At 41.9% G+C, this 24,970-nt stretch overlaps 1 protein-coding gene across 7 annotated transcripts in view; it reads right to left on the reverse strand.

The window, feature by feature from the left end:
• HHAT (hedgehog acyltransferase) overlaps positions 1 to 24,677 on the reverse strand; it is a 326,701-nt gene extending 302,024 nt beyond the window's left edge. For 2 of the 7 annotated variants that reach the window (XM_058701853.1, XM_058701849.1), the window contains exons 1-2: positions 24,567 to 24,673; positions 23,446 to 23,519 (exon numbers count right to left, since the gene is read on the reverse strand). The gene's annotated coding sequence lies outside the window, so the exon portion shown is untranslated. Of the gene's footprint in view, positions 1 to 1,090; positions 1,218 to 11,207; positions 11,303 to 11,707; positions 11,822 to 12,127; positions 12,212 to 23,445; positions 23,520 to 24,566 lie in introns of those variants that run through there. The other 5 variants (XM_058701854.1, XM_058701851.1, XM_058701855.1 and 2 more) reach the window with 5 other exon arrangements.
• Positions 24,678 to 24,970: the final 293 nt, after the last annotated feature.

Raw genomic sequence — 24,970 nt, forward strand, 5'->3', positions numbered from 1 at the left:
AAAATTCCTGGGGCACCTGGGTGGCCCAGTCAGTTGTTAAGTGTCTGACTCTTGATTTCAGCTCAGGTCATGATCTCACATTTCGTGAGATCAAGCCCTGCATCAGGCTCTGCACTGACAGCGTGGAGCCTGCCTGGGATTCTCTCTCTCTCCTCTCTCTCTCTCTGCCCCTCCCCAGCTCTCGCTCTCTCACTCTCTCTCTTTCTCTCCCCCCTCTCTCAAAATAAACAAACATTGAAAAAAAACAAAATTCTTCTCCCCGGTGTGTTCTTCCATATTCATTTCACCTGTGCCCTCAGAAATGAAATCAGAGTAGATACATTTTAAAGCATTTAATGACCCAACGGCATCAAAGAAAAGGCAAGTTGGACATTGGAGAATATAACTAGAGCTTTTTTAAAATGCACAAACCCACAAAGGTGCCCAAACACTCTCAGAAAATTCTCAAGTTTCTATTTCTCATTCTCTAAATAAGCATGTTCTTTAGGGATGGGCTATCACAATGAAATCAAAGAGGTCCTTCCTCAAACGTGTAGGTAACACTTTGCTGTCCTTCACGCATGGATCCAGTCCTGCAGCAGCATTAGCAGCTAAGTGGGCATCTGTGAGACCGCCTAGAAACTAATCACCATTTGTAAATTACTTCTGTAGGAAAAGCCAAACTATAGCAGTACAGCCTGTGTTTAGTAAATGTCTACCTGATCAATCTACATACACGAGGCTGTACCATTCATACATGAGAGCAAAGGAGGGATGCAAAGATGTATGACAGGAGAGGGAAGTGTCTGAGAACACTCCCACCTTAACGGGAATATTGGTCAGGACTATGAAGAAGCAAAAATGTAGCTAGTGGAGGTGAAGGGAAAGCAAGAGCCATGTGGCAGAGGGCCTTAAACATACAGGATGACAAATTTGGATTTGATTTGCTGAAGAAACCGCAGGCTTATAAGCCAATCGAACTATTTGAGTGAAGCTTCAGGAAGAAGTCCTTTGACGCTGTGGTAGTGTAGAGGCAGAGAGGGCAGCGATTCGGGTGGAAGTACAGAGAAAGTGCTAGAACCAAGCAACACAAAGGAAAATTAAGTCGTACCTGGCTTGAAATTAGTCCAGGAGGCAGGAGGATTAAAGAAGAGGAAAACTACGAACACCGAACAGCAACTCCAAGCTGGAAGACCAGAGTATCTCAGAGCTAAGTATTATTGATGATAGGAAGATATCTGAGGTAAACGAAGACAAAGAGGTAGAAAGGACATTTAACATTAGGTGTTGGAAGGAAATCACAGCAGGTTTCTCTGGGATCAAAGGGAAAGAAGTTAGACTGGAGTAACAAGGAACTTTACCTACATATTGGGGTGCAAGAGCCCCTGAGGCTGAGCATTCGAAAGAAGTATTTATCTGGGGACTGTAGAACTCGAGACCCACGGAATAAAATCTTCGCCGTAAAAAGGCAAGAATTCCTCAGCTAACAGTTTTTCCTATACCGAAGTAACTCACATTTGCATTTACTTTGTAATTTAACACTCCACCTGCTTTCAAAGATACCATCTACTCTAATCCTCACCAGGAGGGCTAACTGTTAGCTCTTTTTCAGGAATCAGAATCCTGCTTGGGGGGGGGGGGGGGGCAGGCAGCGATCTGCCCAAGCACACAGAACAGCCAGTGAGGAACAAAAAACGAGAACCCAACTTCCCAGCTCCGCTTTTACAGGCAGAAATCCTATTCCTTAATCTTGGCAGAGAAGCATAGCTCACTATGCCAAACCCCAAACTGTGCATAAACATAACTTGTGTAAGATGCTTTGCCCCAGCGATTTCCAATACCACTTTATTTTTGATGCATGCAACAAATGGATTCGACAACCACTTCCATTTCAAACGTTTCCTGCTCCTCAGTCTTGATACCTAGCACTGAATGAGCTATAACCACATATCCACATGCACCAGAGGACTGTAACACAGCACTCTTAGCACTGAGCTAACAATCCTTAGATACCAGCATCACCACGATCGCTTCTACCAAGTAACTGTTGCTCCATGTCCTAAAACTGAAATCTTCCTCCAATGGCTTTTCTTATAGTTCGGTAACAGCTGTACTATAGTAAGTGCCAGTTACAGGTTATCTATGCTAAGAAAGAACTTTACAAGGATTAGCCAATCGTCACAACAACTTTTTGAGGTTGCTGCTTCTGGTACCCTCATTTAACACAAGCAAACTAAACCAAAGCCCAGAAAGGTCAAGAAACTTGCCCCAGATCACACAGCTAATAAGCAGCAGAGCTTAGCTTCATACCCACCAAGTCCAACCCCAGAGCCTTCCGTCAGCCACCTCCCTATTCTTACAGAGTGCACCAGATTCATTTTTTTTTCAAGGTCTATGATGAAACCAATCTGTCAGGAAAGCTAGAAGGTAATACAAGCTACACACAAGCAAAAGAAAAATTTAAAGTTATACGTAATTAGATACTCCCTTTAGGAAGAAAAGAAAATTTGTAAATCAACTAGATGTAATCAATATACACCCGAACCATCTAGCTCGTACATTCCTTAAAAGATTGACTGAAGAAGACAAACTAAACCAAATCAATTTACTCAGATATAAGAAGGGGGAGTCAGCAGTTACACAGAGATAAGGGCCAAGTAAAATTGAAATCATTCTAAATTTAGGAACAAATTTAGCACTCTAGAAGTCACAAAGTAGTAAAAGTAAAAAGAGCATGTGCACACTGAAATGACAATGGCTTTCAAGAAAATGAAATAGTAGGGCAATATTCTAACACAGTGGGAATAACTGTTATGAGACTTGCTCTTTTCTAGGGTCCCATTTGATGAAACAGAAACTTATTTTGCAGAACATAAATTACAGGGCTCTCACCAGGAAACCAAATCCAGACACACCGTGTCTTCTCACATCAGTTTTCCCCAAACCCTACATAAGAGTCTTCGAAAGAGTCTTATTCTTTTACTCGTGCAACACTAACAAAAAAAACCACTTCTCCAAACCCAAAAAACCCTTCACTAACACGGGGATGATTAGGTGGGTTGGAGGAGGTCTGCTGGACTGGGCAGAATGTCTAATCACAGAGTATTTTTAAATACACACACTAGTTCCAACTATGCACCCAAACCTCATGTATCGGTTTTGTATCACTGCACAATAAACACATAGCGGCTTAAAACGACAAAGATCCATTTTCGTCATGATTCTTTGGGACGCGATCCAAGCCATTCTGCTGATCTTACCAGGCATCACTCACGTGACTAAGTCACCACACAGCTCAACAGGGACTGGGAGGGGCCAAGATGACCTCACCCGTGTCTAGCGTCAGGTGCCCGCTGTCAGCTACGGGCAGCGCCTCTCCACGTGGGCACTCAGTAGGCCTGACCCTTCACAGCATGGTGGCTTCAGGGGTTCAAAAGATCAAAGGCAAATGGGGCAAGGTCTCTTAAGGTGCAGGCTCCAGAATTCACAAAGCCTTTTCTTGGTCAAAAGACCAGTCCAGACCCAAACAGGAAGAGAAGAGCGATTCCATCTAATTTTGAGAGCACAGCAATGACAACTTCAGAGGGGGCAGGGACACAGCCTACCATTCCAGTATGTCAGAGTTACTAATACATCAATTCCGGAAAGTTAGTGGGAAAACTACAGTTCACAAAAGAGCTTTAGTACAGGTCACAAAAGTTGTTATTTTGTATATAAAATGAAAAAAAATACATGTTCCCCAGATCAGAATTTCAAAATCAGTAGGGCCCCTACGGCCATCTGGTCTCATCTCTAGCCAGTTTGGGAATTCCTTTTACTATAACCTACCTATTTCCCATAACATCACGAGGCAGGGAAACGTTTTCTAAGAGGTCCTGATTATTATCCTGCTGTTTCCTCAAACTGTCAAAAACCATCCCCTCTATTTTTAAAAAACCTTCTGCCACTTAGTCTGATTGTACCTTCTGGAACCAAAGGCATGGAGGCAGGGTCACAAGAGGATTTAGAGATGGCTCTGGAGTCAGAATGCCAAAGTCCAAATCCCAGCTTTGCTACTTTCCAGCTGTATGCCCTAGGACAAGTTGCTAACCTCTCTGTGACTCAATTTCCTGCTCTATAAACAGGGATAACAGCACCCCTCACGGGATGCTGTGAGGATTAAATGAATTTACAAAGAGATAAACAGTGCCTTGGGCATAGTAAGTTCTAAAATGCTATTCTTTTTGTTTTTAATGTTATTGTTCTTATACTAAAAAGGCTTAATTCTTCTCTCCAATAATACTCCTTTGAATATTTAAAGACAATTAATGACACACACTCCATCCCAAACCCTCTTCCAGGGCACACATCCATGAGTCCTTCAATCATTTCTTCAGTGACTTGGTTCCTAGACCCTTTACTATTCATTCAGTCAATTGTCTCTTTATAGTATGGGTACCTAGACCTGAACTTAAAACTCCAGATGTGGCACAGAGAGTAGGGCAAGACCATCACTTCTATTCTTCCAGAAACTACACTTCAAATAATGAAGTCTTAGATGCATTTCTTCATTTAACACATATCAGTGAGCTCCTGAGACTGAGGGACTGTGCTATTTATGAAGACAAAATATAAAATCCCATCTGTGAGATCCCCCAAATAGGGCTCTCCCAGAAATGCCCATGTGCTAATCCCTGGAACCTGTAAATATACTTCCTTACAGATCAAAGGTATTTTGCAGCCATCATTAAGTTAAAGATGAGGACATTATCCCTGATTATCCACACAGACCCAATGCAGTCACAAGGGTCCTTCTGGGAGGGTCAGAGTAAGGGACCACAAGCAAAGCAAAGCAAAGCCTCCCCTCGAGCCTCCAGAAGGAACAGCAGCCCTGCCCGGCCATTTTGGACTTCTGACCTTCAGAACTGCAAGGTAATAAACTTGGGTTGTTTTAAGCCACTAAATTTGTAGTAGTTTGTTACAGAAGCAATAGGAAACATAACACACCTGCCACTTGGGAGAAAAGTATCTAACTGAAAGGATTTACATTTAAAAAATCAGAATTTTTTTTTTTTTTTAAGTAGGCTTCCTGCCCAGCGTGGAGCCCAGTGTGGGGCTTGAACTCACAACCCTGAGATAAAGACCTGGGCTGAGATCAAGTGTCTGACGGACACCTAACCAACTGAGCCACCCAGGCACCTCAAAAATCAGAATATTTTTAATCTGCTATAAACTTAAATTGTCAGAAAATTAAATCTAAAACAAAATTTTGCATTCAGTTCTCAACTTGACATTTTTTAGTTTCTACCTCACACTGATATCAGTCTTAATATCAAACAGAGCTCTAAGTCTTTTTATATCAACTGCCATTAAGCCATACCTCTGCTGTTAAAGACTGCCAAAAAGGAGTCACTTTTATAAATCCCTAGTTCACAAAAGCTACTGATGTGATATTACACTGTCTCCACTGAAAATTCTCAACCTGTTTTGAGCCTTTTTAATCACTAAGAGTCATGCCAACTATGTCTTACACTCCCCAGATTAGGGGCATCTGAATGAATCAAAAATTTTTATAATACACTATTTTAAGTAAACTTTGTATTAAAATGTACTTAAATTAAAATTAAGACTTTCAAAAAGCAGACTCACTCCAGTAATTGCCTTCAGATTAAAAGCAAAATGCCTCAAAAGTCCTGTGTGTCCTTTCCTGTAACTCCACTAAAGGTCACCATGAGCCTGACTCCTATCGTCCTAGTTTATTCAGTTGTGCCTGGCTTTGAACTTCATATAAATAGAATTACACAGCATTTACTCTGTTGTGTCTATTTCTTTTTTGTTCAGCTCTTCTTTATATATTTTTTAAAGTTTATTTATTTTTGAGAGAGAGAGACAGACAGTGAGCATGCAGAAACTGGAAGGAGTAGACAGAGGGGTCAGGGAGGGAGAGAGAGAATCCCAAGCAGGTTCCATACTGGCAGCGTAGAGCCCCACGTGGGGCTTGACCGCACGAACCGTAAGATCATGACCTGAGCTAAAATCAAGAGTCAGTTGCCTAACCACCTGAGACACCCAGGCACCCCTCTTTTTGTTCAGCGATATGGGAGGCTCATCCATGTTGTATATGAGTCAATGATCTGTTCATTCTCATTACTAAAGAGTATTCCACTCTATAAACTACTCTGCATTTATCCATTCTACTGTTGATGAACGTGTGGGTTGTTTCCAACTTGGGGCCAGTATGAATAGTACTGTTCTGTCCATCCTCTTACACGTCTTTCAGCACACATATATACGCCCTTACTACTGTGTTTACCTGAGGATGGAGCAGCTGGGTCATAGATGTGTGTGTCCAGCTTTAGTAAATGATACACCAATTTCCAGAACATTTGCTCTAATTGTTATACCCATCAGCAACGTAGGAGAGTTCCAGTTCACCCATTACCCAACCAGGACAGGTATCCCCCGCTTTTTGAAAGTTCAGGTTATGCCACTCCACTTTTACAAAAGACCTACATTAGTACCCGTTTTTGTTAACCAAAAGAAATCCCAAGATGATTTTCACTTTTACGAAAAAAAGGCAAAAAGAGAAAATGGCATTGTGTTTGTTTTGCAGCCAAGCACCCCAAGCAGCAAAAGCGGCCCCCCTCAAGCTCCTTCCCAGGGAACTACACTGAGCATCTCAGCATCATGCCATCAGAGCTTTGAATTGTATCTGTGGGCATCTGTGCTTGATCTTGATTTACATCATGCCTTCACTAGCAAAATGTGTCCTAAGGTACCAGAAATGCCTAGAGGACCCTGGGTGGCTCAGTTGGTTGGGCATCCAGCTTCCACTCATGTCATGATCTCACAGCTCCTGAGTTTGAGCCCCATGTCAGGCTCTGTGCTGACAGCTCAGAGCCTGGAGCCTGCTTCAGATTCTCTCTGCCTTTCTCTCTGCCCCACTCCTGCTTGCGTGCATGTGTTCTTTTACTCTCAAAAATAAACATTAAAAAAAAATTTTTTTTTAAGAAAAAGCCTAAAAGGGGTTATTTTGGGGGTCTGGGAATGCTCAAAAATCTTTCCATATAAATTAATGGTTAATTGCTTCTTTGCTTCAGGTTACAAAAGATTTCACAAGAACAATCTGCTTTCAGATATTGAGGGAAGCCTGTACTTAGCCTACCTTTTTTTTTTTTTTAATATTTATTTTTAAGAGAGAGAGCACAGGCAGGGGAGGGGCAGAGAGAAAGAGAGAAAATCCGGAGCAGGCTCCAGGCTCTGAACTGTCAGCACAGAGACCAATATGGGGCTCCAACTCAGGAATGGCAAGATCATGACCTGAGCCAATGTCAGACACTTAACCAACTGAGCCACCTAGGCGCCCTTCACAGTCTGCTTTTAACCACTCTGGTGACTATAGAGTGATGGCCCACTCTAATTTTAATTTGCATTTCCCTAATTACTAATGAAGTTAACCCTCTTTTCATGTGTTTAAGAATTGGGAGATCCTCGTTTAGGAAGTGACTTGCCCATTTTTCTACTGGGCTGTCCATTTTTTTCTCAATGATTTGTAGAAGTTGTTTCTAAATTCTGGGTATAAGTTCTTTATTGGTATATGTATTACAAATATTTTCACCTATTCCCTAGCTTGCCTGCTCACTCCCTTTATGGATTTAGATGAACAGAAGTTCTTACCAATATTTTCCATTTTGTGTACTATTCAATAAACCTTTGACTGTCCCTAGGTAATGAAGATATTTTACTTTGCTTTCTTCCAGAAATTTTATTATTTCAGCTTTCACATTTAGGTGTAAGATACAGCTTGATTAATGTTTGCATATGAGATGAGATGATTAAGATTCATTTTGTCCATATGAAGATCCAATTGGCCCAGCATTATTCACCGAACTGGCCATCGTTTCTCCACTGCACTGTGTTGTCTCTTTTGTCACAAACCACACATGTGTGAGCCTGATTATGGATTCTCTACTCAGTTCCATGGTCTGCCTAGCATTGTGCCAATACCATATTAACATAACACATATTGATCTAGTCGTCCAAATTTGCTTTTTCTTAGATTGCCCAGAATTTCCAAATAAATTTTAGAACTGGCTTATCAACTTCTCTTTTTAAGAAATCTGCTAGAATTGTGACTGGGATTGTACTAAAGCTGTAAATTTATTTTCAGAGCAATGACATACCCTCCATTGTTTAAATCTTTAATTGTTTGCAATAATGTTTTAGCTTGCAAAAAGTTATCATGTATCAGTGTTGGATTTTGTCAAATATTTTTTCTCTTTATTTGAATGTGGTTAAATTACATTTATTTTCTAATGTTAGCCAAAGCTTACATTCCTAGAATAAGTCCAAATTGGTCATGGTTTAGAATCCTTCTCAGACTGTTAGATTTGATTTACCAATACATCATTTTGCATCTTTTCCGTGGGACTATGGCCTGTAATTTTCTTGTAATGTCCTTATCACGCTTTAGTAACAAGGTTATGCTGGCCTCATAAAAGCAGCCAGGGAGTGTTCCCTCTTTTTTTTTTTTTTTTTGATGTTTGTAATATTTCCCTTATAAAGCCATGTAGGCTCAGAAATTTTGCTTTGGAAAGGATTTTAACTCCAAATGTCATTTCTTTAATAGATACAGGAGTACTCAGCTTTTATCATGTCTTAGATAAGGTGTTTTATTAAAAAGTGCCCATTTCAGGGTGCCTGGGTGGCTCAGTTGGTTGAGTGGCCAACTCTTGATTTCGGCTCAGGTCATGATCCCAGGGTCATGGGATAGAGACCCACGTCAACCCCCTGCTTGGAATTCTTTCCTTCCTCTGTCCCTCTCCCCTGCTTGTGCATGCACACTCATGCACGCGTATGCGTGCACGCTCTATGTGTGTGTGTGTGTGTGTGTGTGTGTATAAATAAAACATTTTTAAGGCCCATTTCATCTGAATTTTCAGCCATTACCAAAACTATTCACAAAAACATCTTAAAATCTTTTACATGTCTGTGGAATATACAGTGATAACACCTTTTTCTTCTCTGGCACTGGTAATATCATACACCATTAAGGTTCATACCCACTCTCAAAAAAAAAAACAAAACCAACAACAACAACAACAAAACCTCCCCTGGGGGTGCCTGGGTGGCTCAGTCGGTTGGGCGCGAGTCACTCACATCTCATGGTTTGTGAGTTCAGAGCCCCGCATCGGGCTCTGTGCTGACAGCTCGGAGCCTGGAGCCTGCTTCAGATTCTGTGTCTCTCTCTCTCTCTCTCTCTCTAAGATGAATAAACTTAAAAAAAAATTTTTTTTAAATAATCTCTCCTGTATATGACACACATCCACTATCACAAGAATATTCTCCAGCAGCATTATCCATAGAAGAGGCAGAGCAAGTGGAGTATGTAAACAATCCGGCAAGTCCCTCTCAACAGCTTTTATCACCAGAAACAACCACACCTGAGTAAAAGGAGACACTAACTGAAAGTTAATAGGTATTTATAATGCTCTAGGGTGGCCAGCAAGCACTCAAAGGAAAAACACCAAGTAGGGTTTGTAACCTAGGATACCCACCTCCAAGGTGGCCATAGGGAAAATTCAGGGGGCCATGAACCTATAAATTCTCTCATACATCTTTATTTTCATGAACCTCTAACTGAAATGCAGGATTTCATTTACTATACACGTGGACAACAAACCATACTAATAAGAGCAGTTCTGGCAACTTCCTCACCAGTAAAAGTCAGATACCTTCATACCATAGTGCACCTGCTGCAAATACCTTGAAATATCATTTAGTGCACCTCCAGTCCACCTGGAGGACTCAGTTGAACGTCCACCTTCAGCTCAGATCATGATCTAGCAGTTTGAGTTCAAGACTCACGTCAGGCTCTGTGCTGACAGCTCGGAGCCTAAAGCCTGCTTTGGATTCTGTGTCTCCCTCTCTCTCTGCCCCCCCCACTTCAAAAATGGATTAAACATTAAAATTTTTTTTTCTAGGGGAGCCTGGGTGGTTCAGTCGGTCAAGCATCCGACTTTGGCTCAGGGCATGATCTCATGGTTTGTGAGTTCGAGCCCTGTGTGGGGCTCTATGCTGACAGCTCAGAGCCTGAACCCCACTTTGGATTCTGTGTCTCCCTTTCTCTCTGCTTCTCCCCTGCTCACACTCTGCCTCTCTCTCCTTCAAAAATAAACAAACATTCAAAAAATAATTTGAAAATTGGCTTCTCCAGGGGTGCCTGGGGGGCCCAATGGGTTAAACATCTGACTCTTGGTTTCACCTCAGGTCATGATTCATGAGTTTGAGCCCTGCATCAGGTTCAGCACTGACAGCACAGAGCCTGCCTGGGATTGTCTCCCTCTCTCTCAAAAAAAATAAACATTTTTTTTAAAAAATTGGCTTCCCCTAACTCCAAAAAGGTCCATGGCAACCCCCCCCCCCAAAAAAACAGGGAAAAATCTACAAGGAATCAAGGATTTCACCTGTTAGGAATTCTAGTGCAACAATTAAGGAGCACCTCACCTTGGCCAGGCCCTGACCTGCAAGCAGGAAACACACTGATAAGTACCACCTAGGCTGGCTAGTTCCTGATGTTACCAGAGTTCCCACAAACATCTAGCCTCCCACAATAACTGCTCTCTCCAGAGACTTGGCCTTCACCTTAGTCCATCTAACCTGCTTCCCAAGGAGGGAGCAAAATAAGCAGTAGATACAGCACAGGCTTTGATCTAGAAAAGGGAGTGTAAAACTCGGCCCTGAAATTTACCAGTTTGTGCCACTGGCATCTCCTCCGAGTCTTTTCTTCTGCTGTGAAAAGGGATAACACCATCTATCCTCCCCAGTGGTTTTAAGGTTTAAAAATAATGGGTTTAAAGCACCTGACAAGCGCATCGTCATTGTTAATATTAGTTGAATCGTTCAGGACAGAACTGACTGTCCCTATCCTCTACTAATCACAGGGACTGCCACAGAGAAAAGTGAGAATTATTACAGGAAAGATGGAGCATTACGAATGGAAGGAAAAAAACACTGTACTTATAAAAACCACCACCTCCTCAGTGAAGCCCTTCTTCTCATGTTCCCATCGCACTTAATCAAGTAAGTACTTGTTAGCACCTAAGTGCCTAGCTCTGCGAATGAATGAGGAATACAACATAGAAATATTGAGTCTCATTTCCATAAAATGCAAACCACCAAGGACGCCAACTTCTAGTTGGCCCTGAAAGGAAGCAGCACATTTCTTAACACCAAGGCCACCCCAGTACCTGGCCCGCCCACTTTGGTGAGAACTGCGGGGAGGAGGGCCTTTCCAAGTAAAGACCTGTGCCCCTGGAGGCTAGACTTCGAAGAGGGAAACTGAGTCTGAAGAATAGAAAGCAAAATAAATCTCTAACTTTGGGGGGGGGGGGTCACTGGAGCCGCAGCAGTAGGGCAGGCGCACGTCTAACACCGCCGAGGAGACCAGAGGGAACCGGGGACCAAGCCCGGGGAGAGACCGCTGGCGGGGACGTGCGCGGACTCGGCGGGGCCTGCGGGAGCCCCGCCACCACGCCCGGAGGCCGGCCTGGCACGGGGCGCAGGGCCCGCCGCCTTTGTCTCCACCGCGCGACGGGGAGCCTCCTCTGCCCCGCCCCCGGGCACGGAAGCAGGAACCCGAGTAGGAAACGGAAAGCTCCTGGAGCATTTGTTTCTCAAGGGAGTACACCGAAGCACGAAAGTCAACACCTAACCTCCCCGGGACCCGCTGCGGTCCCCGGCTACCAACCTCCGGGCTGTCCCGGGCAGCGGCGGCGGCGTTCACGCGCGCCACGAGTCCCCAACAACCCTCTCGGCACTTCCGAGTCCCGGCGGCTGCGGCGGCGGCCCGCTTCCCGGGAAGCCGCCCTCTTCCCCGGGAGCGGCGGTTGGAGGAGCTGCCCGGCGCACGTGCTCGGAGAGCGCGCCCCCGCCGCCGCGCCCGCGCGCCCTCGGCTCCGGGCGGCCCGGCTCGGACACGCGCAGCGCTCCGGGAACGGGGACGGCCGGCCTCTCGTCTCCGGGTGTGCGGGGCTCCGACGGAGGGGGACCTCCGAACTCCCCGGCTCGCCCGCGCGGGGAGGGCCCGGGTTCCTGTGCTGAGCGGCGCGCTGGCCTGTCCCCTAACCGTTTGCTAGTTGCAGGCTAGCACTTTCGGAGCGGAAATCACCTGAAACTCCAGGTGGGCTCTAAATCCAGCCCAGTGGTCCCCACGGGCGAGAGGAGGTGGCTTGGTGGAGTGGAAAGAGGGCGGCCTTTGCGGCCCGGCTGCTTGACCCTCTTGCCGGGAGAACTTAGCCCCTGTGAGCCTCCCAGCCCTCCTCCGTCTAGCGGAAATAAGCTCCCCTGCTTTCCTGGAGAATAAGTAAAGACCGAATGGGATGAACGGTATCACCTGTAAAGCAATTTACGAAGATAATCACCACTGCAAAACTGTATGCCAGTGATTTAGAATGGGCTATAAAAACTGGAAGCGACTTCTGAGCGCTGTTACCCAGAAGACGCCAAGTCTGCCAGAGTTGCACAGATTTACCTGAGCAAGAGAATCACCTGGACTCTTGTTAAAATCAGAGGCTTCTGGATCCCTCTTCGAACCAATGGAATCAGACTCCCCAGGGAAGGGGTGTCTCAGGTGGCTCTATGTAAATGTGGATAACTCTGCCTTAGGCAGCAGGGAAACACAGAGACTCTAACTTTAATCTAGCAGTCATTGAAATAGTCCAGGAGGTTATCTTTCTGATTGCAAAATTCTCTGAGAAACTAGAGTATAAACTCTCTCAGAGCAGGAACTATCCTCTCTTTCAGCTCCCACCATCCCTGTTCCCAACGGCTAATATATGATGGTGTTAGGTAAGCAGGTGTTAATATTCCAGCCCCAAGTAGAAGCGCCAGATGTATCAAATAAAAACACAGGCTGCCCAATTAAAATTGAATTTCAGATGAACAGCCAATACTTTTGCAGAATCAGGATGGCCCATGCAACATTTGGGATATACTTACACTTTAAAAAGTATTCGTTGTTCATCTGAAATTCAGTTTAATTGGGCATTTTATCTGGGAACCTGCACCCTCACAGTAGAGAGTGATAGAGTAACAGCTCAGGTAGTGGCAGACTCAGGGACAGGAATGAGACTCCTACCTTATTTCTAAATGACATTAGCAGACAATAATGTAGGTTCCCTGTCATTTACACTTAACCCCTTTCTACACAACATATTCACCTGAAAAAAATAAATAAATAAATAAAGGCAGATGTAATCCTAGGTAAATTAGAAACATCAGTCGAAAATAGTCAAAAAGTAAAGGGAAGCAATAGACTAGGAAAAGTATTTGCAGGCACTATGATACAGAGTGTTAGTATTATATATGGATTAAATAGGAACTCATTTGAAGTCAATTGCAGATGAGCAAGTCACAGAAATAAGGAATCCAGTAAAAAAAAAAAATAGTTGGGATATACAATTAGGAAACAAATATATTGCAAAAAGCTTCAAGAAATACAAAGTAAAATAAGAACACATTTTCACATACCAACTTGGCAAAAATTAATAAATGACATTAAAGACTGGCAAAGGTGCTGTGGGATAGCACTCACACACAACTTTTTACGTAGGTAATGAATTTGGTAATATCAAAACCCTTCAAATGTATCAAAACTCCTAATGTTTAAACTTTTTACTATAGATGCTGGAGAGGATGTGGGGAAACAGGAACCCTCTTGCACTGTTGGTGGGAATGCAAATTGGTGCAGCCGCTCTGGAAAGCAGTGTGGAGGTTCCTCAGAAAATTAAAAATAGACCTACCCTATGACCCAGCAATAGCACTGCTAGGAATTTACCCAAGGGATACAGGAGTACTGATGCATAGGGGCACTTGTACCCCAATGTTTATAGCAGCACTCTCAACAATAGCCAAATTATGGAAAGAGCCTAAATGTCCATCAACTGATGAATGGATAAAGAAATTGTGGTTTATATACACAATGGAATACTACGTGGCAATGAGAAAAAATGAAATATGGCCTTTTGTAGCAACGTGGATGGAACTGGAGAGTGTGATGCTAAGTGAAATAAGCCATACAGAGAAAGACAGATACCATATGGCTTCACTCTTATGTGGATCCTGAGAAACGTAACAGAAACCCATGGGGGAAGGGAAGGAAAAAAAAAAAAAAAAGAGGTTAGAGTGGGAGAGAGCCAAAGCATAAGAGACTATTAAAAACTGAGAACAAACTGAGGGTTGATGGGGGGTGGGAGGGAGGGCGGGGTGGGAGGGAGGGCAGGGTGGGTGATGGGTGTTGAGGAGGGCACCTTTTGGGATGAGCACTGGGTGTTGTATGGAAACCAATTTGACAGTAAATTTCATATATTAAAAAATAAAAAAATAAAAAAATAAAAAAAATAAAAAAAAACTTTTTGAATTCTGTTTATGGGAATAAATCCAAAGGAAATTATACATAATGTAGAAAAATGCTCTTTGTGAACAAAGATTTTAGTTTTAACTTCTATCATTTTTATTTATTTAATCACAAGGAAAATATATGATAATGTATCTGAATTTTCCAAAAATAAAGGAGAAATTAAACTAAAATATATGCACTCTCCAATCTACTAGATACACAGGTTTTTAAAATAATGGTTACTGTTCATGTATAATATGACCAGACTATATATTTTTTTAATGCTGTGTGTGGAAAAAAGACTGGAAATGACTAGAAAGGAAATAAGGTTAAATTTGGGTGGTGGGACTTGCTTTATTTTTAATTTTTCCACATTTTTTATTAAACACAAATTAATTTTATAATAGAAGATTAATGTGTTACCCCTGAAAAAAACAAACAAAAAACTTTTCTTACCATAAAGTTAGTTTTATGGACTCTAGAATCTCACTTTTACATAATCATATACTGAGTTGAGGCTGTCTAAATATTAAAAGCTCCTTAAAACATTTTCCCTAAAGATAAACACCTTAACAAACTCTGCATGTTATCTGTTAACCTAGGGACTATCCTTAGCCAATTCCTAGTCCTGTGCTGAATTTCTCAACTTAGTCAATCACATAAGTGTATGCAAATTAAAGTGCCATAAATATTTCATAAAATTCAGCAAGTCATATGAGGCCTTGGGTTTTTCTCCCCTTGAATTACGTTCTGAAAAGGGACAAGCTTAATAGCATTGACCTTTTTATTTTTTATTTTTTGGTAGTAAAATACACACATAACATTTACCATCTTAACCATTTGTAAGGGTACAGTTCAGTAGTGTTAAATTCATTCACGATGTCATGCAACTCTAGACTCTTGCGACTCTGTACCCATTAAACAGTAACTCTCTGCTACCCTCAGCTCCTGGCAGCCCCCATTCAACTGTCTCTGAATTTGACTTCTCTAGGTACCTCATACACATCAACCATACAGCATTTGTCCTCTTGTGAGTGGCTTATTTCACTTTGTATAATGCCCTTAAGACTCAGCCTTGCAGCCTGTGTCAGAATTTCCTTCCCTTTCAGGCTGAATAATGTTCCACTGTATGTATATACATTTTTATCCATTTATCTGTAGGTGGACACTTGGGTCCTTTCTACCTTATGGCTGTTATGAATCATGCTTCTATGAACATGGGGATACAAATATCTCTTCTCTGAGACTCTGCTTCCAATTCTTTTAGATATATACCCAGAAGCAGAATTGCTGGATCACATAGTAATTCTATTTTTAATTTTTTGTGGAATCACCATACTATTTTCCATAGCAGGGGCACCATTTTACATTCCCACCAAGAGTGCCAAGGATTCCAATTTCTCCACCTCCTCACCAATGCTGTTATTTGCGGCTTTGTTGGTTTTTTGAGAGCAGCCATCCTAATAGGTGTGAGGTAATATCTCATTGTAGTTTTGATTTGCATTTCTCTAATAATTAGTGAGGCTGACCATCTTTTCGTGTGCTTATTGACCATTTACATGTCTTCTTTGGAGAAATGTCTATCCAAGTCTTTTGCTTGTTTCTTAACCAAATTATTTGTCTTTTTGTTGTTGAGCTGCAGTTATTTCTATTATTTGGGATATTAACCCCTTATCAGATACACAATTTACCGGTATTTTCTCCTTTTCCATGGGTTGCCCTTTCACTCTGTAGCCTGAGTCCTTGGATGCACAGAAGATTTTAGTTTTGATGAAGTCCAGTTTATGTAGTTTTTCCCTTTGCTTGCTTGGGCTTTTGGTGTCATATCCAAGAAATCATTGTTAAATCTACTGTCATGAAGTTTTTCTGCTACATTTTCTTCTAAGAGTTTTATAGTTTTAGTTCTTAAGTTTTGGTGATGGATCCATTTTGAGTTAATTTTTGTATATGGTGTAAGGTAAAGGTCCAAATTTATTCTTTTGCATGTGAATATCTTTTGCATGCAGTTTTCTCAACACCATTTGTTGAAAAGCACAGACATCTTTTAAAGGCCAGGGTTTAGAGTGAGGGGTATTGTCTGGGTCTTAACACTGGGAGAAAAGTTGGGGTTATTTAGAGGAGGGGAGAAAAAAGGGGAGGATTTTCTTCCCCTCTCTCCAATACTTCACACATATGCGAAAATGAGGCTTTCAAAGATCTGCGCCAGCCTTTGAGCAAAAGTATCAGAGTTCTGGGGCTCCCTGACTTGGAGCTGAAGCAGCCACTCCCAGAGCCAGAAAGCCAGAGCTGCCTTCCCTTGGAAGGCTTTTGTGAAGCCAGAGAGAATCCTCCCTGGAGTTGAGAAGCAAACTGAGGCTAAAGTAAATTGACCAAAATTAATGAAAATTGAAGTTTGAAAAGGGAAACTAATCTGTATTTCTTTAAGAACAAATGTATCAAAATTAGTATGTAAATGTGGGTAATTAACGGTCAGTCACTTTTTATGCCATTATTTTAATCCCAAATTGTCAATCAGGCCTGCACTGGGAGTGTTTTCTCTCTGATCCTATCCAGACAGGCAGCCACTGTCCACACTGTAGGGCTGGTACTTAGGAAAGATTAGCCAGGCCAACTCTTCTTTGTGAATTCAACGATGACTTAGCCATAGAAATAATATCCCTTAAACAGGGGCACAAATAGTTGTTAAGACTTAATTGATAAAGGCTGAAAGATAAAGGACAGAATTTCTAATTATGAAGTTCCAGGCACAGGCATTCACGTGGAGCTATTGAGAAGCATTAAGGGCTTTCCCAACCCTCACCACGGGGCACAGGCTCTCATCTGTTCCACCTATAAGGATGTTGGAGCTGGTTTATGGTGATCCCCAGTAGTCAACATCAAACAAGCATTTCTTTGTCCAGCCTCTACTTTACACACAGCACAAAACTAAATGCTAGGGGACTTTTGTGGGTTGTTTTTGTTTTTGTTTTTAATGAAAAAAACAAAAAAGACTTGCCTTGCAGGAAGTTGCAGCCTAGCTGGGAACTCACCAAGTATACACAAAACAACTAGTAAATAAGAAGCACATCTGAAATAATACAGTTCATACTACCCACATATGCTCAAGAATGCAGTCATATCAATAGCCTGCACAATGCAGAGCACTGTTCAATGTCATCTTATCCAAGAACATTTCCCTGACCACCCTGGTAAAATTAACCCCTGTCCAGATACTTTCTATTTCATTGCATTATTCTTTTATATTCTCCTAGAACACTACCACTCTCTGAACTTGTCTTGGTTTTTTTTTAACATATTTATTATCTAACTCGGCATTATTCAGAGTACTTGCAAGACATAATATATTAGTAGATTGTAAAATAAAGCTATGGGTCCCAGCAGACTTAATTTTTTTTTAACAAAATAGAATACAGGAGAATAGAGAATCAAATATGATAGCAAAGGGTAGATAATATGAGAACACACCATTGGATTTTAATAAAGGATTGTGAACTTTGGGGGCACCTGGGTGGTTCAGTCGGTTAAGCATCTGACTTTTGATTTTGGCTCAGGTCATGAGCTCAGGGTAGTGAGATCGAGCCCTACATTGGGCTCTGCCCTAAGCATGGAGCATACTTACAATTCTCTCTCTCTCTCTCTCTCTCTCTCTCTCTCTCTCTCTCTCTCTCCTCCCTCTCTCTCTGACCCTCCCCTGCTTGCTCTTTCTCTCTCTCTAAAAATAAACAAAAACAAAAAAAGAATTGTGAACTTTGTCAGAAATACTGCATCCAATTGCTCTGAACAGAATTAGGAGAGATAATGCAAGGCTATGACAAATATCAGCTAACACAGGAAAACTCTATCTTCTAACAAAATCTCATTTGATTATCTAGTATATGATGTGAATGTGACCATCACCATTACAGGACAGTTAACAGAATTTATATTTTATAGTAACATTAATCAGGCTTCATTGTAAAGCATTTTTTTTTTCTGAAAAGACATTACCAAGTAATATATGTATCAGGTTTGCATCAAATATATATTTTATGAAATTAGCATGAACTTCTCTTTCACGGGATTTCTCCTTACTTTTAGAAAAGGATGATGAAGTGAAAATTAGAGGGATGCCCAAGTTCAACCTCCAGATATCTACATCTGTAACGAGCGACAATGTTGAGGTGCATGCTTTAAAAAAAAAAAGAAGAAGATACAAGACTATAAAGTCTTCAGAATGTCTTTTTAGGGGTGCCTGGCTGGCTCAGTCAAGGAACATACGACTCTTTTTTTTTTTTATGTTTATTTTTGAAAGAGACAGAATGTGAGCAGGGGAGGGGCTGAGAGAGAGGGAGACACAGAATCTGAAGCAGGCTCCAGGCTCTGAGCTGTCAGTACAGAGCCCGACATGGGGCTTGAACCCATGAACCACGAGATCATGACCTGAGCCAAAGTTAGACACTCAACTGACAGCCACCCAGGTGCCCCAGCGAGTCTTGATGTCAGGATTGTGGGTTCGAGCCCCACGTTGGATATAGAGATCACTTTTAAAAAAAATCTTTAAAAAATATTTTTAATAAAAAAAATTAAATGTTTTTTCATTGTGTAAAAATCCAACAAAAGTGACAAACCCCAGTATATTATGTTGTAATGACCCCTTCAAAACTAACAGGACACTGAGAAACAGCACACGACTTGTCAACAAGCCCCACAAACACTTTTTGGACGAAAAATTATTGGCACAATTTCTTAGTAGTTCTACAGACTGTTAATGAGATTTAGTTGCATATGATTCAGCAAAAGAAAAATGGCTCATACAGATGTTTAAAAATTACTCTTCTAATATAACTAGATATGATACATGTGATGTATAATGTGAAGTTGGCTAATAAAATTTACAACTCTTTGGTATAATACAATTTCTAGTTAAATCTGTGGAACCGTAGAAACTTCTAAAGCCATGCTTCTCAGGGTGCCTAGGTGTCTCAGTCAGTTAAGCATCTGACTCTTGATTTCAGTTCAGGTCATGCATGATCCCAGGGTTGTGGGATTGAACTCCGAATTAGGCACTGAGTGTGGAGCCTACTTAAGATTCTCTCTCCCCCTCCCTCTGTCCCTCCCCTGTCTCAAAAAAAGAAAAAAAAAATTTAAAGCCATGCTTTTCATGTGGTTAAAATCCAATATAGAGCTTGTGATCCATCCTGGAAAAGAGTACAGATGCTGTGAGTTATTCAACTTTTCTAGTTTCTGCAAGATGACAAGGGATGTTGTATGTTTAAATTTAACCTCACACACACTGGATCAGATATATTTACAAAACTGGAAAAAAATGACTCATTGGTCAATATCTATTAAACTGGAAAAATAGTAAAGGAATTAGGAGTGACAGAGACAGCAGATATGGCTAGAAAGCATAACAGAGCGATTAAAATCTTGTTAAAAGCTACCAAAAACACTTGTGCTTTAAAATCAGCATCAATAGGAATTAAACTTGGCATCTCTAGAAATAGTTGTGCTGAATTTCATGGAAGCGTTAGAAAAACCATGGCAAAGTTTATTGAATTCATTAAAGAGAGAGAGCTCATTGAACAAAATATTGATGTGCTTTGCTCAGATTGGTGCAAACCAGACACTCATGCTGAAGTTCATTGATTGTCCTAAGGGGACCTAACGGGAAGTCTTAGACAGGGTGAATAAACTCAGAAATGACAATAACATTTTTCTAGTTGAAAAGCAATCTCATTTGGTGAACAATCTCATTTTTGAAGACATGTTTGGGATTTTAAATTAGTATATTTAACTGATGATATTGATATTTTAAATAACTCCCATTTATAACTTTAGGGAGAAAACAATGTAATTTAGCAAGTCAAACATACCCAAGATTCCAAAAGACATTTTGTTATGGCGAGTAAGACTTAAAAGCTATCACCTTAGCTCCTAATTGTTCCCAATACTGCTGCAGCACATTGAAAAAGAAATTATCGATAAATACAGGGACTGAAATAAAGTTAAGGATACTGTTATATTTTACCCCTCAGTTTCAAATTTGTGATCACGGTTTTCCAGAAAAGAAATTATAAAATTAGGGCACATTTTTTCAGATGAAAGGAAAACATTTTTCCTTTGAAACTCATTGACCCAAACTTGGTGCCCCAAAGGGGCAAGTGAATTATTGCTGCTTTATTCTTCATTTGCACTAAAAAATGATCACAAGACATTAAGTGCATCCTGACTGTAGAGTAAGATTACAGAAGAGTTTCCTTTGCTAGGTAAAAAGAATTCATCGCTATTATTACCACTGACAATAAACAAATGTATGAGCCAGTATCTTCAACCTTTAAAACTTATTAATACTAAGGACAGACATAGGCTCATGAGTTTATGCACAAAGTATTTGTCTTTGTCCTAAGGAATAAACTTAGAAGAAAAGAAGCACACCTGGAGCATTAAATAAAATCTTGCCTAACTCTTGATTTGTATTGCTTATTTGGGAATTTTTTCTATGCTGCATTCAAGGATCGATAACAATATTTTATGTTTTTAGTTTTTTATATGTAATAAGAGTAAGTATTGTTCCACCACACTTACGATTCTGTTGTGTGGGGCAGGGGAGGGAGAGAAAGCATGTACTTCATTGTTGTGCAAAAAGTATTTCTTACTGGGAGGTGTGATTTAATGTTTTTTTTAATGTTTATTTATTTTTGAGAGAGGGAGACAGAGCACAAGCTGGGAAAGACTGGGAAAGAGCAGAGAGAGGGATACACAGAATCAAAAGCAGGCTCCAGGCTCTGAGCTGTCAGCACGGAGCCTGATACGGGGCTTGAACTCATGAACCACGAGATCATGACCTGAGCCAAAGTCAGACGCTTAACAAACTGAACCACCCAGGCACCACTCAGAGGTGTGATTTAAAAGAAGGTTGAGGGGCTCCAGGGTGGCTCAGTCGCTTAAGCATCTGACTCTTGACTTCAGCTTAGGTCACGATCTCACAGTTTGTGAGTTCAAGCCCTGCAATGGGCTCTACACTGACAATGAAGGGCCTGCTGGAATTCTCTCTCTCCTCTCTCTGCTCCTCTCTTTCTCTCTCTCTCTTTCTCTCAAAATAAATAAATAAACTTAAATAATAATAATAATAATAAAATAAAAGAAGGTTGAAAAGCACCAATGTCTGCCCTCCCCTGAAACCAGCCCCTCTAGAATATAAACTCCAGAAGGGCGAGAGTTTGATCTGTCCTGTTCACCACTAGTAGCATGTAGTATAGTGCTTAGTATATATTTAATAAATATGTGCTTGCTGGATACACAAACTAACCAAATTGGGAAAAATAATAGTTTGTAATTGCCTTTTGTTTGTATTACCCAAGCATCTTTCTTCCTTTTATAGATATGTGTTTTAGAAAAAAAGGAGAAATTACTACAGTCATTTCTGTTAAGGGTCTGCAGGCTGCCAAGAACTAGGAAGGACTCCCAGTCCCTTCTAGTTTGGGAAAAGATTGTGGATGACCTTGAGTTTTAGGGCTCAGGGAGCCCTGGATGGGAAATGACTGAGAGCTGCAGAAGGGATCACGTGCAGGTCTAACACAGTTGACAATAAAACCATTACTTTTCAAACTGAGTAGAAAGCAGCCATGCTTTGACGAGGCAGTTGAGCCCTTTTAGAGCTGAAAGATACAGTCTAGTCCCCCTCCCTCATTTCATAGATGAAGCACAAAGAAAGAAACAGACATGAGAAATGGTCTTCAGGTGTGCAGGGAAGGGACAGATTCATTTTTGTTTCCTTTTTATAAAATGGGGATAATATTTGTGCCATATCATAGATATACTATAATGATTAACTGAAATAATAAATGCAAGAGACCAAGCACAGTACCTGACCCATAATATACACTGAGTCATTATTAGCTATGATTGTTACTATTGCCAAAAGAACATATAACGCTTGGAAATGTTCAGTGAGGTTTTATTTCCTTGTGCTTCCTTACACTATTTCCTCTACCACTCTGTCATATTCTATACACATTGTTCTCAGACTGAGAGTGGAAAAGCTGAAAATAAAAAGTCTGTTGAATGTCTGAATGGATTTATTTTAAACTCATAGTAGAGACAACATCTTGAAAGACAGGACTTTCTTTTATTCTGAAAGCTGTGCATTTTGAGAAAGAACAAAAATGTGTGTGGAACTGTTTCCTGAGTTTTGGTTTGGGACCCCGCGCCCACCCCATGAGCCAAACCCCAGGGGAAGGGAACAATAGAAACCTACGATTAGGGCAGTGTTTTTCAAATTGTGGGTTGAGACTTACTCTTGGATCATAAAATGCCTTTATTTGTTGGGTTAAAACCAGCATTAAAAGAAAAGAAATAGAATGGAATAGAAAATACCAGAGTATACTGCAAGGAGTAATGCTAAGTATTATTTCATGAAGCTGTTGTTTCATTTGTGTTGTGTGCATGTACTTAGCCATGATGTAAACTATGTTCCCTATTGTAGTCACAGCCAATGAAATTTGTATATCACCAGGGATGTTATAGCAGAGGGCACGTGCGTCACTCCTCTCAGAATGTCCCAGGGAGAACAACAGCTGCTCAGAGAATTGCCATGTCCAGAATACTGTTGAAGAGCAAAGTAGTCATGGTCTAAGGTGGCTGCCAGAGCCCCAAGCACCTTGGCAAAGTGGGGAAAGGTCTAGAAGGTTACTGTGGCCGCCAAGAAGGATGGATAAGAAGTCCTGAGCCAGCCAAATAGAACTGAAAAGGGGCGCCTGGGTGGCTCAGTCGATTAAGCGACCAACTTCGGCTCAGGTCATGATCTCTCAGTTCACGGGTCCCAGCTCTGTGTCAGGCTCTGTCCTGACAGCTCACAGCCTGGAGCCTGTTGCAGATTCTAGGTCTCCCTCTCTCTCTGCCCCTCCCCCACTCGCATGCTCTGTCTCTCAAAAAATGAATAAAGGTTCAAGAAAAATGTTAAATATAAAAGACATAGCACTATACAATTATGTAGAAAACAGACCTGCCCAGAGAACTAGAAAACAAAGCTTATTTTTGAATCCTAATACCCTGGGTTAGTGCCTGTAAACGGATCGAAAAAATCAAACAGAAGCAGCTGAGTTTACCTTGAATCAGGAAAGACTACATTTTCTGCTGCCAAGCCGGCACTGGAGGTTGAGATGCCGGTCTGAGGTCAGTTCTAGGAAAATAAAGTTACATCTTTGAATACCAGGGGCTGTGACTGTATAAAACATCAAACCTGACACACTATTACTAATGAGGCCTTCAGTTTTGGCAATGAGAAGGTCCCGAGCAATCTCTAAAAGAGCAGTTTCCATGGAATGGTTAGGACGCAAGCCAGATGGGAATGTGGGGTAAGGACAGAGTGGTCAGCCTAAACTGCTCTTTGGAGACACTGTTCAAGTGGAGAAACCTAAGTTAAGGTTTCTCCAGGCAGAATTTGCAGGCACATGAGAAAGGCTCACGCAGAGCTATCTTGGGTAAAGGGAGGAACTAGGGCTAAAGGTAATTTCCAATGTGGTACACATTGGATACATTTTGTTTTCAGGTGAACACATAAAATTAGCAAAGGAAAGGTGATGTCACGCAGTGGTACCACACATTTCGGCACCTGCAAGATGGAGTGTATAAAATTGGGAGAGGTGTCAGTAATGGTGTGTGTCTGACCACAGCTGATCTCCCAGTGCCATCTCCTTCTTGGGGCCCAGAACTCAGAGATCTATAAATATGGGGGACCCTGTGGGATGGTTCCAGGGTGCCTCCTCCTAGGAGCCTCATTCCATGGTATGGCCCAAACCCCTCGTCACTGAAACCCCATTGCCCAGGGGCTGCTGAGTTTTGCAGACCTTGTTCTCTGGTCACCATTTCGCCGTTCCTTTTCTGTGTCCTCTACCCGTTTCTCTGCCCAAGGGGCAATTCTGTCAAGGACTCCAATGGAGAGTTCAAAACTGAGGCGAGGAATCTCTGCCAAACAAGTCTCTCAAAGGCTGACCTTTCTCAGGACACAAGGGCTGTGTGTCTGACCCTGGCACTCATCCACTCTCCCCACCCCCACCCTCTAGTCCAAGGCGGCTCTGAGGAGGCAGCCATGACGTCACTTCCTTCCTCTGGATCAGGGCCGCCAGGCCTCACACGGGCAGCCTTCGGCCACCGAGCCCAGCGGAAGTGGAGCAGCGACAGAGCTGGGCACGCCCTCGTGCCCACCCTCCTTTCTCGCCTGGCTCACCTTCCAGGGCGGGTCGCAGGCGTCTTGAAGAAGTGGGCCGTCTTCAGAGTAGCCGGTGCCTGCAGTTTCCCTTCAGAAGCTACGGGGCCTGCAGTGACGAAGAGACTCCACTAGGTGGCCGCACAAGACCTTGTTTGTTTGGTGTAGGTGCGGAGGAGCTGGTGGCAAGAGACACTCTTGCCAGCCAGCCACTTCTCACTGCGTGTGTGTGTGTGTGTGTGTGTGTGTGTGTGTGTGTGTGCGCGCGTTGTTACGGGGTGCTCACTGGGCAGAACAGAGAGGCAAAAACAGAAGTTTAAGAAAAGCCAGCATCAAAACACCTAAATTTACAAAACAGTTAAGTAATGGGTTATTCACGCCTATTAATTAGAAGGAGCTCAGAGTTAATAAGGAGCAGAATTCCC

This window comes from Neofelis nebulosa, chromosome 15 (assembly GCF_028018385.1).
Source record: "Neofelis nebulosa isolate mNeoNeb1 chromosome 15, mNeoNeb1.pri, whole genome shotgun sequence".
Lineage (NCBI taxonomy): Eukaryota > Metazoa > Chordata > Mammalia > Carnivora > Felidae > Neofelis > Neofelis nebulosa.